Raw genomic sequence first — 14,674 nt, forward strand, 5'->3', positions numbered from 1 at the left:
GTATTATATATAGAATTACATACAATCTTAATAGGCTGATTAAAATTTTGTAATATTGTAATGACAGTAACCAATTTTGTTTTTTGAGTTGAGTTATATTGAATTTTAATGACTTTTTTTTTTGGTTTGGTGTAAGTCATTTTTTTATTGTTGGAACTATTAGTAAACACTGTTAGAGTATTTTTTAAAGGTTTATGTTTGGTAATTTTAGGTAAAATTTAAGTAGTCAATTTTAAAAAGTGAAAGATTTTTGTTTTTGGGTAATGATTGTCAATAATTTTTATAAAATTAATAAGACCAATTTGCCATGTACCAGAATTGATAAAGTAATTGCTTCCCAAACCAATTCCACAGGGAACCCATTTTCAAGGTATACCTGTTAATTCCAGAAAGATGTTACTGCCCCATAGAATGCGGTTCCAGAAGTGAAGGTCAACACACCACCCACCCATTTCACAGATGCAGCCATCCCTGGGTGGTAGGAGCCCAGGCTGGGGTAGGGAGGGGCAGAGGAGCTGCCAGACTGGCAGGCGCTGGTCAGAAGCAGGGCTCATCCTGAGGACAGCAGCAGCACCCAGGAAGGGCAGACTGAAGGAGCCAGACCCCCTAGAAGGCCACTGCTGTCATCCAGGGGAGAGGGAAGGGGTGGAGCAGACCTGAGGCAGCCAGGCTGGTGCAGAGCAGATGCCTCCCAGGGAGATTGTGCAAGTGGAAGGAATAGTCAGAACTTGGTGACTGAGCTGTGTGGAGTGTGGGGGAGGGAGGAAGCGAGGACGAGACCAGGTGAGGGTTAGATGGGCAGAGCTCAGATGGAGACTCTGGGCCCCAGGGGAGGGGTGCTCAGAGCCCAGACTGGGGACCAGTTCCCTCCACATCCCCTGACCCACAGCTGGTCTCAGGGAGCTAGGCTCAAGCAAACTTCAGCCACCTGGAGTTCCCACGGCGACCACGGGAGAGGAGCCCCAGAGGACCTGGGCAAGCAGGAGGAGAGAAGTGGGTCAGGGCACTGGGTACTCAAAACCCAACCACCCCTCCCTCAGGATCCAGCAGTGCACCAGGGGGTGGCCAGGAGAGAGGCAGGGCCCTCTTGCTCCTATCCCCAAGCTCCTGTACCCTAAGTCAGGCCAGAGGGGTCCCAGGTTCCTGCTGCTGTAGTGCCCCAGTGCCACCCCAGGCCCAGGCCTGGGTCCTTTCTGCTTCCAGCTGCCCTTCTCCCTCCCTCTGAGAGGAGAGGTGGGGGTGAGTCCCATGACTGTCTCTCCCACTGCCCCCACAGCCACCAGGCTAATTGTAGCCCTGCCATCAGGCTGCACCTGGGGGCACTGGGTTGGAGAGGGCTGTGTGTCTGCCCAGTTCTGAACCCAGGCCCTGGGGACCCAGGAGGAGACCCAGATGGGTGGCCCTACCCAGACAAACAGCTCAGCCAAACAGGCCCTCCCCCGACACGCCATGCCACCCTGCCTCCCTGTGGGCCTTCTTCCTCCCATGGGGACCCCTCTGGGGCCTCCCGCTGCTTGCCAAGCAACAGCCACACCCTGTCTACTTTTTGGTTAATCCCCACTGCTCTGAGCATTCTCACTAAACAAGTTAGTCGTCAGCTCCTCCCGCTCTGCTACTGAGCCGGGCCTTTGTTCCTGTGGTTCTATTCTCTCTGGGATGTTTCCAGCAACCCTGGAACCAATCACGCATTAAAATCCCACCTTGTGGCGCAAGTCAAGTATCTCCCCCTCCGTGAAGCATCCCCAACTCCTCAGCCAGAGCTGAGTTCTCCCTTCCCTGTGCACCTCGTGCTCCTTAGAGCCTGGTATTCGGGCATCTGAGGACTCTGTCTCCCATATGAGGCCCTCAGCTCCTTGAGAACAGGGTCTGAGTCCTGTTCATCTAGTTCCCCCAGAAGTCCAACCTGGTGCTGGGCATACAGCAGGCATTACTGCAGCCTGGGTGGCGTGGGTGGAGCTGGGGCAGGCGTCGCCTCTGGGCAAGGCTGCTGATGCCATCTCAGTTGCTAATTTGCCCTGTGGTTGAGGCCCCTGCCTGCTTCCCACCCTGATTTAAGGAAAACTGCCTCATCCCCAGGTCCCCATGGCTCCTGGTTGCCCTGCAGAAGGCAATGAGTGTCTGACCCCAGAGGCCAAGCCTGGGACATACAGAACCTCTGGCCTGGTCATAAACTACTCAGGCCAGACTGTCACCCTAGTAACTCGAACCAGGACCTCCCAAGCGATGTAGTTCATTCATGCAGAGGCAGAAGCCAGATCACGCCTCTAGAGCAGCCAGAATGCAGGTCAGGGCCACATGGGAGGACCCCGAGTTATGGGGGAGCAGAACCCCAAGGAAGATGAAGAAGCCTAAGAGAAGGGAGGAGAGAGCAGAGGAGACCCTGGGGAGCAGCCAGCGGGGAGAGGCCCCTGTTACCACTGCAGCCAGAGGCCTGGCTGCGCACACATGACCCAGATAACAGATTCGGGGAAGACCATTCCATTTAACTGGCAAGATGGGATCATTCTCGCAGAGGGGAAAAGAGCTTTTCCTGCCACCCAGAGCCAAGGTGGGGCCCTCTCCAGGAAGAAGTGAGGAACAAGGTCTTTAGAGCCGTTATGAGGAGGATCCCAGGAGTTCCAAGATGGCCAAGCTGCCGAGGTGATGGGGGAAGGGCTGGGAGGAGGAGGCAGATCCAGAGATGCCCTGAGCTGAAGCCCACAGCCTACACTCACTGCTGTGCTCCTGGAACTGCCACTGAGCTGATGCTGGAACCGCCGAGAGGCACCTGTCATGCAGGTACTGGAGCCTGCCAGCACCTCCTCTTGGAAGAACTGAACCAGGAGCAGCACACAAGGGGGTGTGGAGAATGTGCCCCGCAGACGTCTATCCTGCTGCCCAGATGGCACAGAAGGGCCAGTGTGGGGCCCAGAGCCAACAGCAAAGTCACCCGGGGAAGACCCAGAGAATCCCCTGCGGCCTGTGCCCTCGCACCGGATGCGAGGACTAGGACAGACAGGAGAGCCTGGCGGTGGGGGAGCGGGGCTGGTGGCTGCAGCACCTCCCACTTCCTGCAGCCGCAGGAGAGTGGCCGGCCAAGGCTGCGGTGGGCCAGGCGGTTGGCCTGCAGCTGTCCATCCAGGCACCTGGATGCCCTGACCTGTGGGTGTTTCTGGCAGAACAGGCCTGGAGGGCAGGGCCCGGGCAGGCATCACTTACTGTGGGGATGCCGCCTCAGAACCCCTGTTGACAGTGGGGGAGGGAAACACGAGAGAGGCATGCAAGGAATAGGAGGTGCGGTTCTGCTACCCCCACCTAAGCCTCAGCCCTCTCTCCACGGAGCCCCCCCCCGCCCCCCCACCAATGCCACCTGACCCCAGGCCCTGCTCTGTGCAGGGCCCTAGGCCACTTGGCCTGACCTGTTTATGATTCAATGCCTACATCCCACACAAACAGGTTCCACCGCTCAGCCCAGGCAGCAGGTGGCTGTCCAGCCCCTGCCTCCTAGTGCAGGCTCCTGCTCAGGGCAGGGAAGCCCAGCCTCCATTTCCTGGGAAGAGGAGGCTCGGGGACCCTGGAAGGGAGAATGCTCCACATCCCGCAATAGAGGCTGCTGGCTTTCTGCTGTGGGAAGGTGGATGCCCTGAACACAGGGTCCCAACCCAAAGAGAAAGATGCCCCTCAGCATGTGAAGGTGGCAGGGATCAGGGTGCTCAAGTCTGAGCTCCAGCTCTGGGAGGAGAGGCAGGGAGTTGCCTTGGGGCCTCCATTTGTCTACTCTTTGAGAATGAGCACATTCCTTAGATGGTGGAAGGGTCTGGAAAAGCCAGCATGGGGCAAGACCCATGTCCTCTCTGGAGGGTGCCAGAAAGCTGCCTGCCAGCAGGCCATGACCTCCACCCCGGGTCCTGCTGCTTCCCCTCCAGGCTGAGGGCTTTGGGTGTGCTGGGCTGCAGCCAGACTCTTGGAGGCCACCATTGGCCATGTGTCTCTCCTCTCTGGCTTCTGGCCTGCTCCAGAGTGGACCCGGGTCTTGTCCTATGCTGGCTTATCCAGACCCTTCTACCATCCGTTTCCCTTGAGTTTCTAAGGGCAGGACCTAGGGTGTCATCTATGCTTCGCAGCCTGGAAGCACCCATGGGCAGGATTGGAACGCCTCTGATTTTATGGAAGTGCACCAGGGCTGGGTACACACCAGGCCTGACACAGATGTGGTTCCATCCCTCCCAAGCAAGGAGATGCTGGAGGAGGAGAAGGCGGGAGAGGCCCCAAAGGCCTAGGATGGAGCAGGCCTAGGAATGACACGCCCTGCCTTGCTCCACCTCACCCCAGGCGGTGGATCCCAAGGAGCCACTTCTCCAGGAGAAGGGATCCAGATGGCCACTGGCGGTCATAAAGCCATCTGGAAAAGCCTCTTGACAGCCAAGTGCAAGTGCCCAAGCCCCCGCGGGTAGCAGAGCTGGTAAATTATGGCTGAGGGTTGCCCACCTTCCCCTCTGTATTTATATCTGCCTTGGGGCCTGAAAATGGATATTTATGCATTTTCAATATTCAGGGCAAACACTCCATCACTCCATGCTCACGGATGCAGCACACAACACCAGCCCCACAGCGACTTTCCTCTCTCACCTGCTTTGCCCACTCAGGGCCCCGGAAGGGAGCCCCCCACCCCATCTGCAGGCCCGCATGACTCAGCGGGGAGTAGAGGGAAGAAAGGGACCAGGCCAGCCTCTCTGCAGAGCCTCAGGGCCCTCTCGGAGACCGGGCTGGTCCCCCTGCTTAGTAGACCAGCAGCCGAGGCTCGGAGAGGTGGGGTGCCCGGGTGGGGTCACACAACATCCTCCTTCGCTCCTGCCCCAGGCGAAGTGATTCCCTCCTGACCAGCGAGAGTCACAGAGCCTGGCTGCCTTTCCGGACCCTCAGACCTTTTTTTGTTTCTCTGGTTCTCTCTAGCATCCTCTCTGGGTCTGACTCTCACCATCCCGGCCCCTCTCACATCTTTCTCCATCTCTGGCTTAGTGTCTCCCCATCTCTCTCACTGCCCCCTATCTCCCTATTTCTGTCCCACCCCACCCCACCTCCCCTCTCTCCTGGCTTGCATCCTCCCTCCCTCTTAGAGCCCCTGTCCTTATCCATCTCCGTCTCCCTGACTTTGTCTGAAGGCTGAGGTCAGGGCAGGGGTGGGAGGAGCTATCCTGGTGCCCAACAGGGGCCTCCCTGGGCAGCTGTGTCGCCCCCACCCCGGACCTGTGATAGGAGAGCCCCCAAGGCCCTAAGCCAATGCAGGCACAGGGCAGAAGTGGGACTGAGGGTGGGAGGTTTGGGGTTCGGGGCAGGTTTCCCCTCGGTGGGAACAGGTGAAAGACGTGCGCGCCCCGTCCCCAGAGCTGCGTGGAGGGGGCACTGCGGGTGGACTTCTGTGCCACCCCCACCACTTGACCTTGAATGGCCTGTCTGGTTCTGGGATTGGGGCTGAGTGATGAGGTCCCTGGGCCTGCCCTAAACTGAAAAGGTTAATGCCCCTGGGCCCGGGGTCCCTCAGTCTCCTCACTGCCCACACGGGCTCCTCCCCACTTCACCTTTGCCTCCTGCTGCCCTTCTCCCCTCTCCTTTCCTCTCTCTCTCATTTCATTCCTCTCTCCCTCCTTCCCTCCCTTTCTCTCTCTGCTGGGAATAAGAAGAATTAATTAAATGTGTCCTCAACTCCTGTCTCCTCACTTCCTCCAGGGAATTAGCCACTCCCTGCTCCTTGGGCCTTGTTAGATTCCAAGAAAAGAATAACTGGTGTGTGCTCTGTGTGCATGTACATGTACATGTGGGCATCCCTGCACACACAGTGGTATGCCCCGCGCTTGTCTGCAGGTTTGTCGACACGTACTCATGTGTGTACAATTCCATGCACACTCCGGAGTCTGGAGACAGGACTGTATGTTTGTGTGAATGCACACGTACATCTCCTGGGGTGCACGTGAGCCTATGTTCCACATGGGTCTCTATACGTGTGCCCTGTGGGGCTTCACACTGAAACTCGCCCCTGTGTATACACGTCTCTGTTGGATCCGTGTGCTTGCACAGCGTGTCTGGGGAGTTGCGCGTGTTACTGTGCAAGACTGTGTTATGTGTGTGTGCGCTAGACTTATGTACAACCTCTATTAATGCAGTATGTGTGTACATGCATATGAGCGTCTCTGTGTGCCAGTGTCTGTGTGTCTGTGTGTGCAGCGTACACACACCCTTGCCACCCTGCACACACATATCCTTCCTGGCTCCCTTGAGCTGGCAGCCTTGTGCCCAAGAGGAGGCCCATCGTGCTGCATCTCTGGAGTGATGGCAGTGGCAGTGTGGGTGGCAGGAGCCTGTAGGTGGGAAGGTAGAGGTGGCACAGGGGAAGGTGCTTGCTAATGAGGCCACCTTCCTTGCCAGCCTGAGAGCCAGTGCCACTAATGATCTCTTCAGTAAGCAGCTCCCTGGGGAAGGGCTGCTGCCAGAGCCCTGCTCTCTCCCTCCCCTGGGACCCTCCTTCCCCACTTCCCCCAATCCTGAGGCGCTGCAGGAGCCCTGAGCACCAGGATAAAGCACAGACAGCACAGACAGCCAGGGGCCAGTGCGTGGTCCCACCAGGACCCAGGAGACAGTCCGCCTGCCCATCAGCCTGCCATTAGGAAGCCCGCCTTGCAATGACCCTCTGTGTTAGGCCACTGTCTCCAAAAGGCCTCTGTGAATCCACATGTGCTTCTGGAGGAAGGAGCCCTGCACACCGCAGGCAGGTAGTGTGCTTCCATAAAAGGAGCACTCAACTGGGAGTCAGGCGGGCTGGCCACTAATCCCAGGGCTGTGTGACCTCGGGCGGCCCTGCACCTCTCTGGACCTTGGTTTTTTCTGTAAAGTGGGGGAAGGCTAGAATGGCTGGTAAATGCTCAGCTCTGTGAGCCAGCTGAACCTGTTTTGTATCACCAATAAGGAATCGTCCATAATGGGGGAGACTAGAGCCACTCTAAACCTGAAACAGGATTAGGGGTACACGGAGCTGAGCATTTGCTATTGTAACTTTGTGTTTACTTTCATGGATGTATTTCATGTGTGTATTTTCACATATATGTGTATATGTATGTGTCTGTGTGAGTGTGTGTGCACATGTGTATGTGTACATGTGTGCGGGTATTTGACTAGTGTATCAGACCCTGATTTCACAAATGTGGCTAAAGAAGAGGCTGAATCACACACTTAAATTTTAAAAGTAAGCTGATTTTTAAAAACGCTAAGTAAAGAAGAATTCCAGTGGCATCTAAGTGTGGCAAAAGTCCTGATGAAAGGTGACAAATGGCTGCAACCCTGGCCTAAGTGTCCCTGTCCCCTTCCTGCATAAGGGACAGTGGATTCGGGGCCCCAGCCTCCCTGGAATGAGAGATACACAGACGGGGCCCTGATCTCCCACCGAGTCCTCACAGCCCCAAGACAGAATGCCATGCGGGTTGGCAGGAGACCTCGCTGTGGGGTTGGTGGAGCCACCCTCTGGGCCACAGGCCCCACGAGATCTCTGAGGCCACAGAGCATGTCCACACGTGTGACCTCCAGGGTAATTCCAGCGAGGGCACAGGAATGGCCCAGGCAGAGGTGGCCTGGGTCTGGGCAGAGGTGGCTCGGGCTGGGCCTGAGGCATCCAGGGGGCTCAGCATCGCATCTCCTCGGGCGGCCATCTGAGACGGCTGGGCCCATGAAGAGGCTTCTCCCCAGTACCCACCTGTCTGGGAGAGAACAGCCAGCCCCACAGCCCCAAATGTCTCTGTCCTCCAAGAAGCTGGATGTGAATCACAGGAATTTACAGCCCGGCCTGGCGTGGGATTTATGAGTCTGCCTCCAGCCGGGGCTGGCGGGGAGTGGCTGCTGTCAGCCCCCCATTGCCGCTGATGGATGAGGTTGTTTCCTGCAAGACAAACTCCCCTCTGTGGCAGGCAGCGGAAGGAGAAGCATTCAGGCCCTAGGGTCAGCCCCATACCTGTCCCAAAGCCGGATCCCTCGTGCCCTTCCTTGGATCTGCCCAAGATGGGACATGCCACATTCAAAGCCAGAATGGATCTCTGAGGTAGCCCAGAACACACATACACACACACACACACACACACACACACACACACACACGCACACACACAGAGTACACAGATGAGGAACCAGGGTCCAGAGAGGAATAGGCCTTGCCCAAAGTCACCCAGCAGCACAGTGGTGAAGCCAGACCCCAGCCCACAAGCCCCCGGACTGGTCATTTCAGTGTCCGGTCACAGTGGACTGTCATATGGCCACAGGGGTAGTTTTCACCTCCAAATGCGGGCGCCTCTCCAGAGAAGAGACAGACCTGGGTTTGAATCCCTGCCCCACCACTCTGTGTGTAAAAGTCATAACCTCTCTGTGCCCTTCCCTCACCTGAAAAATGGGGCTCAAAATAACCCCAACTTAGCAAGGTTCTTATGAGGTTCAAGTGAGAGGACACAGGTAGAGCCGCAGGACAGAGTGGGCCCCTGGCACATGCTCCCTGAGTGGTGACAATGGCTCTCCACCATCTCTTGTGCCTCAAGGGGTCCCACTGACTGATTTGCTGCGGGCAGGAGGATAGTCATGGTTGGGTGGGGCAGGGGAAGCAAGGAGAGTTTGAGTGTGGGACTGCAGGGCAGGAGTGAGGCCACTTCTCGCTGAAGGAGACCCTGGAAGACTCCCTGGAGGTGGTGGCATCAAGCAGAGAATGCAGAACTCTTGTTTCTCTTGCTCTGAAGCTGCCTGGGGGCTTCTTGAGTGCCACAGGGACGGAGGGAAGCACCCTACCCTGAAAGCCCAGCCCAAGTTTCTGCCCTGGATGACCTGAGGAGGAGTCCCTCCTTTCTCTGGGCATCTGAGAAATGGGGCCAGGGAGGACCAGACAACACTCCTTAAAGGCGCCTTTCTGCTCTGGCCCTTGTGCCAACTGAAGGTGGCCATCCAGACCAAACCTCTGCAGTACCCAATTATTGCCACTGGGCAGCAGCAGAGAGTAAATCTGCGGTCCGGCCTCCTTTCCCTGCCGGCCAGTCCCTCCCCCAGCACCTGGAGGTCTTTGCTCCTCCACCCGCCAGCCAGCTCGGCAGAGAGCCAGAGCTGAGGGTCCTTCACATCCAGACATCTGATGCTACCCGCAACCCTGCAGAGAGCCAGCATGCTGGCTGCTTTTCAGACGGGGAAACTGATGGCCGAGAGAGGGAGGACTTGTTCAAGGTCACGCAAGAGCCAAGTGTGCCCACAGCAGAGGCGATGTGAAAGGAGACTACGGTCACCCGGATCTGGCTGGGATCCTGGTCCCCTCACTTCCGGCTGTGTGTCCTCGGGCAGGTCACCCACCTTCTCTGAACCTCAGTTGCTATAAGTGCTGAACACACGAAGCCACTGCTTTGTTTCCAGTAGAGTTTATGCTCCACGAGTGCAAAGACATATCTGTCATTCACCTCAGCACCCCCAGAGCCTGGCGCAGGGGGGGATTCAGAGAATAGCACCTACCTCCCGGGGCCTGCCTGGCACTCAGCAGACGCTGTGTCTCCTCAAAACCCCCCACGGCCCTGGATCAGCCTCGCCTCGTTCCCCTCCCATCAGTCCTTCCTGCAGGACACCCACCCACCTGGCCTTGAGGGGGCTCCTGCTCACCTCCCCACCTTGCTCTGACTCCCACCCCATCCCTCTCGGCCCCCTTTCTCTGTCCTGGCCTCTCCCTCATGTCCCTCTCTCCTGCCGAGCCCCCACCTGGTGCTACTGTGTTTACAAGACGATGACAGTTTTTATTTCTCTGTTTTGTCTCCCTTCCTCCGCTGAAGGGAAACATGCTTCCAATCTTCCAGGAAAAAATGAAGGCTCCGGATGAGAAACAGCAAACAAAGGACCGTGGGACAGTGGGCGTCCCCACCCCCGCCACCTGCAGGCCCCACACGCAAACCAGCGCCCGTGCCCGCGCCCGTGCAGCCCTCCTCTGCCAGGCCCCAAGAACGGCTCTGTTATTTTTGGGGTAATTGAAAATGTCGATCTTTATTCTAGAAGATAAGCAGGTCACAGGGACACAGGGAGCCAGAGAGAGAGAAAGGAAATCCAGTCATGGGGGAGGATCTAGGGGAGAGAAAGGCCAGGTGGGAGGACGTGGGCGCTGAGAGGAAGAGGGAGCAGAGAGAACGGGAGTGGCGGGCGACTCTCCACCAGTGAGCAGGGCCACGGACTCAGGGGGATATGTCCTCCCACCAGTCCCCCACCCCACCCTGAAAGGAGCCAGGTGCCAGGAGCTGCTGTTTAGGCCTCCCATCCCTGAGCATCCCCGAGGGTGGGCGTCTCTGAGTGCTGGGAGCAGGGGTGGGCACTTGGCTTGTCTTCATGGAGGTGCCCTCTCACAACCACGTGCACAGTGCCCAGAGGCCAGGCCCGAGGATGGAGGGCTGACAGCAGCCAGCGGTCCCCTCTCCTGTGGGAATGCAGGTATTCTCTGACCTCCCTCCCATCACCCATCCCACCTCTCACTGCGTGTCGGGGCATCTCATGGTTTGTGGACTTACTTCTCCAGGGCAGTGGGGGCGCCAGTAAGCCTGGGTGGGCATGTATCTGTGCATGAGATGAGACGCCTGAGAGAGAGGGACGGGGTGGGGTGGGGAGAGTAAGAGGTATGGCCGTGCATGGCGTGGGGCCTGTGCGCATGTGTGGTATAAGCATGGGTCGTGTCTGCTTTTTCCCTGTGACTAGCATGAAGCATGTGTTTGAAGGCAGTGGTGGTACCAGGTGTGTGTGTGTGTAGAGTAAGGTGTGGGTCTGTGCATTTGTGCATGTGTCTTGCGCCACGTGTGTGTAGTAAGGGACATGTGTGTGTGCACAGCCCCTACCTGTGTGCCTTCAGATGGTGTGTCCATGTGTCCCTGAAGGCAGGGCCCCTCTTCTGCTTCTGGCCCAGGGCCACCATCCCCCCAGGTCCTGGGAACCAGAGTCGTGATTGGCCTTGGGACTCCCTCCAGCAACAATGGAACACGAGATACCAGCCCCCACCCCGGCCAGTGTCCAGGAGGCTCGTGGGACTGCGATGTCACCACCAAGCTCTGGTTGAGGTACATGGAGCCAGGCCTGTCTTGCCAGGCACCGAACCTCATCCGCCCTCCAACGTCTGCTTGTGGCGGGAAAGGGCGAATTCCCACCCTCTCACTGACACAGCCTCAGACCTCCTGGAGGCCAGGGCTCCAGGTGAAGATCATCTCTCCATACCTCTGGACCCAGCCAGAGCCTGGCACAGGGCAGGAGCTTAGCAAACGCTTGTTGAATGAATGAATGCACGGATGGGGGCTTTGCGTGTGATCAAGTGCCAGGCTCTGGGGTCTAGTGACCTGAAGATACGGATTCAAGTCCTACAAGGATCAAACCAGGGCTTCCTGCAAGGTCAAGCGAGAACCCCCTGAGTTGTCCAGAAGGGGCCACGCCGCACTCAGCCAGACCTGGGAGGCCGTGCCTGACCTTCTGCAGGTCACCCCTCTGGGGGCACTGCCACAGGAAAGGCAACATCAAGCGATGGGACTGCTTCATCCAGAGGTCGATCCCAAGCTAAATGACCCTGTCTTTTTGCTGACTGAGGCACAAGGGAGGCCCCATTCATCTTCCCTGGAGTTGGCATCCCTCTGATGGTGGGGCCATCTCTCATCTGAACATCCTCACCCCCCAGATATTCCTTCCGAACCCTCCATCCTCCTTCTCCCCTTCCCTTGGGGCCATAAACCCACCCCAAGAGTGAGTCCTAGTTCCAGGGCCAGCTCCCAATCCTGCCCCTGTCTGGTGGCAGCTGGGGCCAGGCTGAAGGTCTGTCCTAGACTGAGCCATAAAGGCAAAAATAATACTTAGTCCTAATAGAAGTAAAGCACTTCACCCCAGACGAGCCCTGGTCCTGGTCACCCACTGAGCCCTGGTCCTGGTCACACATGGAACCTAGACCTTTATTTAGAGATGGGCCACTAATCTGTCACGTGGGCTGGGCATGGTGGCTCAAGCCTGTAATCCCACTTTGGGAGGCCCAGGCAGAAGGATCACTGGAGGCCATGAGTTTGAGACCAGCCTGGGCAACATAGAAGGACCACGTCGCTACAAAAAAAATTTAAAATTAATCAGGTGTGGTGGCGTGTGCCTGTAGTCCCAGCTACTGCAGTGAGCCAAGATTGTGCCATTGCACTCTGGCCTGGGCAACAGAGCAAGATTCTAACTAAATAATAATAATAATAATAATAACTATTGCCATATGGCCAAATTTTTTTCCAGGCTCTGAGCGCCAGCTTCCTCATCTTTCCAACAGAGGGCCTTCACCTGGGCTAAGTGTTAAGTCAGAAAACCCCTATTCAGAGGTTGGCCTGCAGTTCCCTGACCTGGTAATGCCGGGGAGCATTGGCTGCTGTCACCTGCCAGCTCCCACCCCACCCAACACTTATAGACCAAGCATCACTAATTTTTGCAGCTGCCATGATAAATGGCACTGTCAGCAAAATGACGGAGTCTTTGCTCTGTCACCCAGGCTGGAGTGCAGTGGCACGATCTCGGCTCACTGCAAGCTCTGCCTCCTGGGTTCTCGCCATTCTCCTGCCTCAGCCTCCCGAGTAGCTGAGACTACAGGCGCCCACCACCACGCCCAGCTAATTTTTGTGCTTTTTAGTAGAGGCGGGGTTTCACCATGTTAACCAGGATGGTCTTGATCTCCTGACCTCATGATCCACCCGCCTCGGCCTCCCAAAGTGCTGGGATTACAGGTGTGAGCCACTGCGCCCGGCCAAAATGACATCTTTCTAATCTGCTACAAGACAGATGGGTCCCCGAGTTCCTGCAGCCTCCCAAGAGTCAGCCCAGGCCAGCCTTGTAGAGAGGCCCAGACGCAAAGCCCAGGGCCTGGGGGCAGGTGGGATGGAGAGGGGACCTCAGGGCCCAGAGTCAAGGACATCCCTAGTGGGGTTTACCACAAGTTCTTTTCTAAATATTTAGTTGTATGTGTGCTTCTAAAAATATTCCAAATAATATTATATCCTCTGTTCCTTTCTGTCCAAAGTTAGGTCTTCAATTCAATTTTCTTTTCTGTTCTTTCTTTTTTTTAAACAGGGTCTTGCTCTGTCACCCAAGCTGGAGTGCAGTGGCACAATCACAGCTCACTGCAGCCTCGACCTCCTGGGCTCAAGCGATCCTCCCACCTCAGCCTCCTGAGTAGCTGAGATGACAGGTGCCTGCCACCATGCCTGGCTTATTTTTGCATTTTTAGTAGAGACAGGGTCTTGCTATGTTGTCAAGACTGGTCTTGAACTCCTGGCTTCAAGTGATCTGCCCACCTCGGCCTCCCAAAATGCGTGGATTATAGGCTTGAGCCACCATACCCAGCCTCGATTTTTACTTTAAATTAAAACCTGGAAGTTATTCAGGTTTATAAGGATGAGCCATTAGACACTGGTTCTGAGGCGGTGCTCTCTTCCCGTCTCCCTCTGCTCTGTGGAAGAGTGTGCCTCTGCCTGAGCCATCGGGTCTGGGGGCTCTTCTCACCCCCCTACCTCACTTCCACTCCATGGCTCCCACCCTCCCTCCCAGCCCCTCCGCTGACCTCAGCCATATCCCCTCCATGCCTCTCGCAGGCCTCGAGCTGCCAGGTCAAGGTAGAACTCCCCTCACACCTTCCTGTGTCCAGGAGTAGAGGTGAATTGAGGCTCTGGATGCCAAGAACAGAGGAAGGACAAATGCCAGTCCCAGAGACACTCGCCTCCTCAAGACCAACAGGAGCTGGCGCCTGTCCAGCCAGCAGCAGCAAAGCCAGAACGGGTGGGGGACGGGGTGGGTGGGCACAGGCCTGGGCTTGAAGATTGAGGCATTGCTGCCCCCTCCTGGCTAATTTATAGCTGCCGCTCTGACAGGCACTGCCCGGCTAAGCTGTTGAGGCTGGGGACATAGCAAGTGACTCCCCAAAAACAGCATGTGACAAGCTGACCCTTCCCAGGAGTCTGCCCGGCTGAGAGCTGCCTCCCGCTCTGCCCATCCTGTCCAATCTTCTCTCACTGCCCAAAGCATCTTCCGGCCCTCACACGTTCAGGGCAAAGCCCGAGGCCCCTCCCAGCTGCCCACCATGTGGCCCCGGGTAGCAGCCCCACCCCTTGCACCCCAGGCCCTGCTGCTCTGTGTCTCCCCAGTTCCCTGTCACTGTCCCTTCTGGGGCACCTGCATGCTTGCTCTCACCTTGAACCCCACCTTTGCCCTTCCCAGCACACTGTCTCCCCTTCTCCTCTTGGGCCCCTCCCCAAGAAAACTCCCCTCTTCCCGACTCCCAACCACAGGGACCCCCCAGCTCCTGCCCGCACCCCCACCTGCCCTGCCCCTGTCCCAGGGCCTGCCCCCTGTCAGTAACTCAGACTGTGGATTTGACCTGAACCGGGTCAGCGGTGTCCACCTCAGGAACCAGATGACTGCTGGTTTTAGACGGGGTGTTTGTCACCACCCCAGTACACTGTTAAGAAAATTGAGGCCCGGAAAGGAACAAGGACTTGCCCAAAGTCTCCTGTTACATCAAAGTAGCAGAGATGGAACCAGGACACAAAATTCAGGGCTCTCCTTGGATCATATTCTCTGATTGAATAGAAACCAAGCCATGCTCTGAACGCATTCCAGTGAGCAGGCACAGCGAGGGCTCAGAGCAGCAGGCAGGACA

This window comes from Trachypithecus francoisi, unplaced genomic scaffold (genome assembly GCF_009764315.1).
Source record: "Trachypithecus francoisi isolate TF-2019V2 unplaced genomic scaffold, Tfra_2.0 Lachesis_group3, whole genome shotgun sequence".
Lineage (NCBI taxonomy): Eukaryota > Metazoa > Chordata > Mammalia > Primates > Cercopithecidae > Trachypithecus > Trachypithecus francoisi.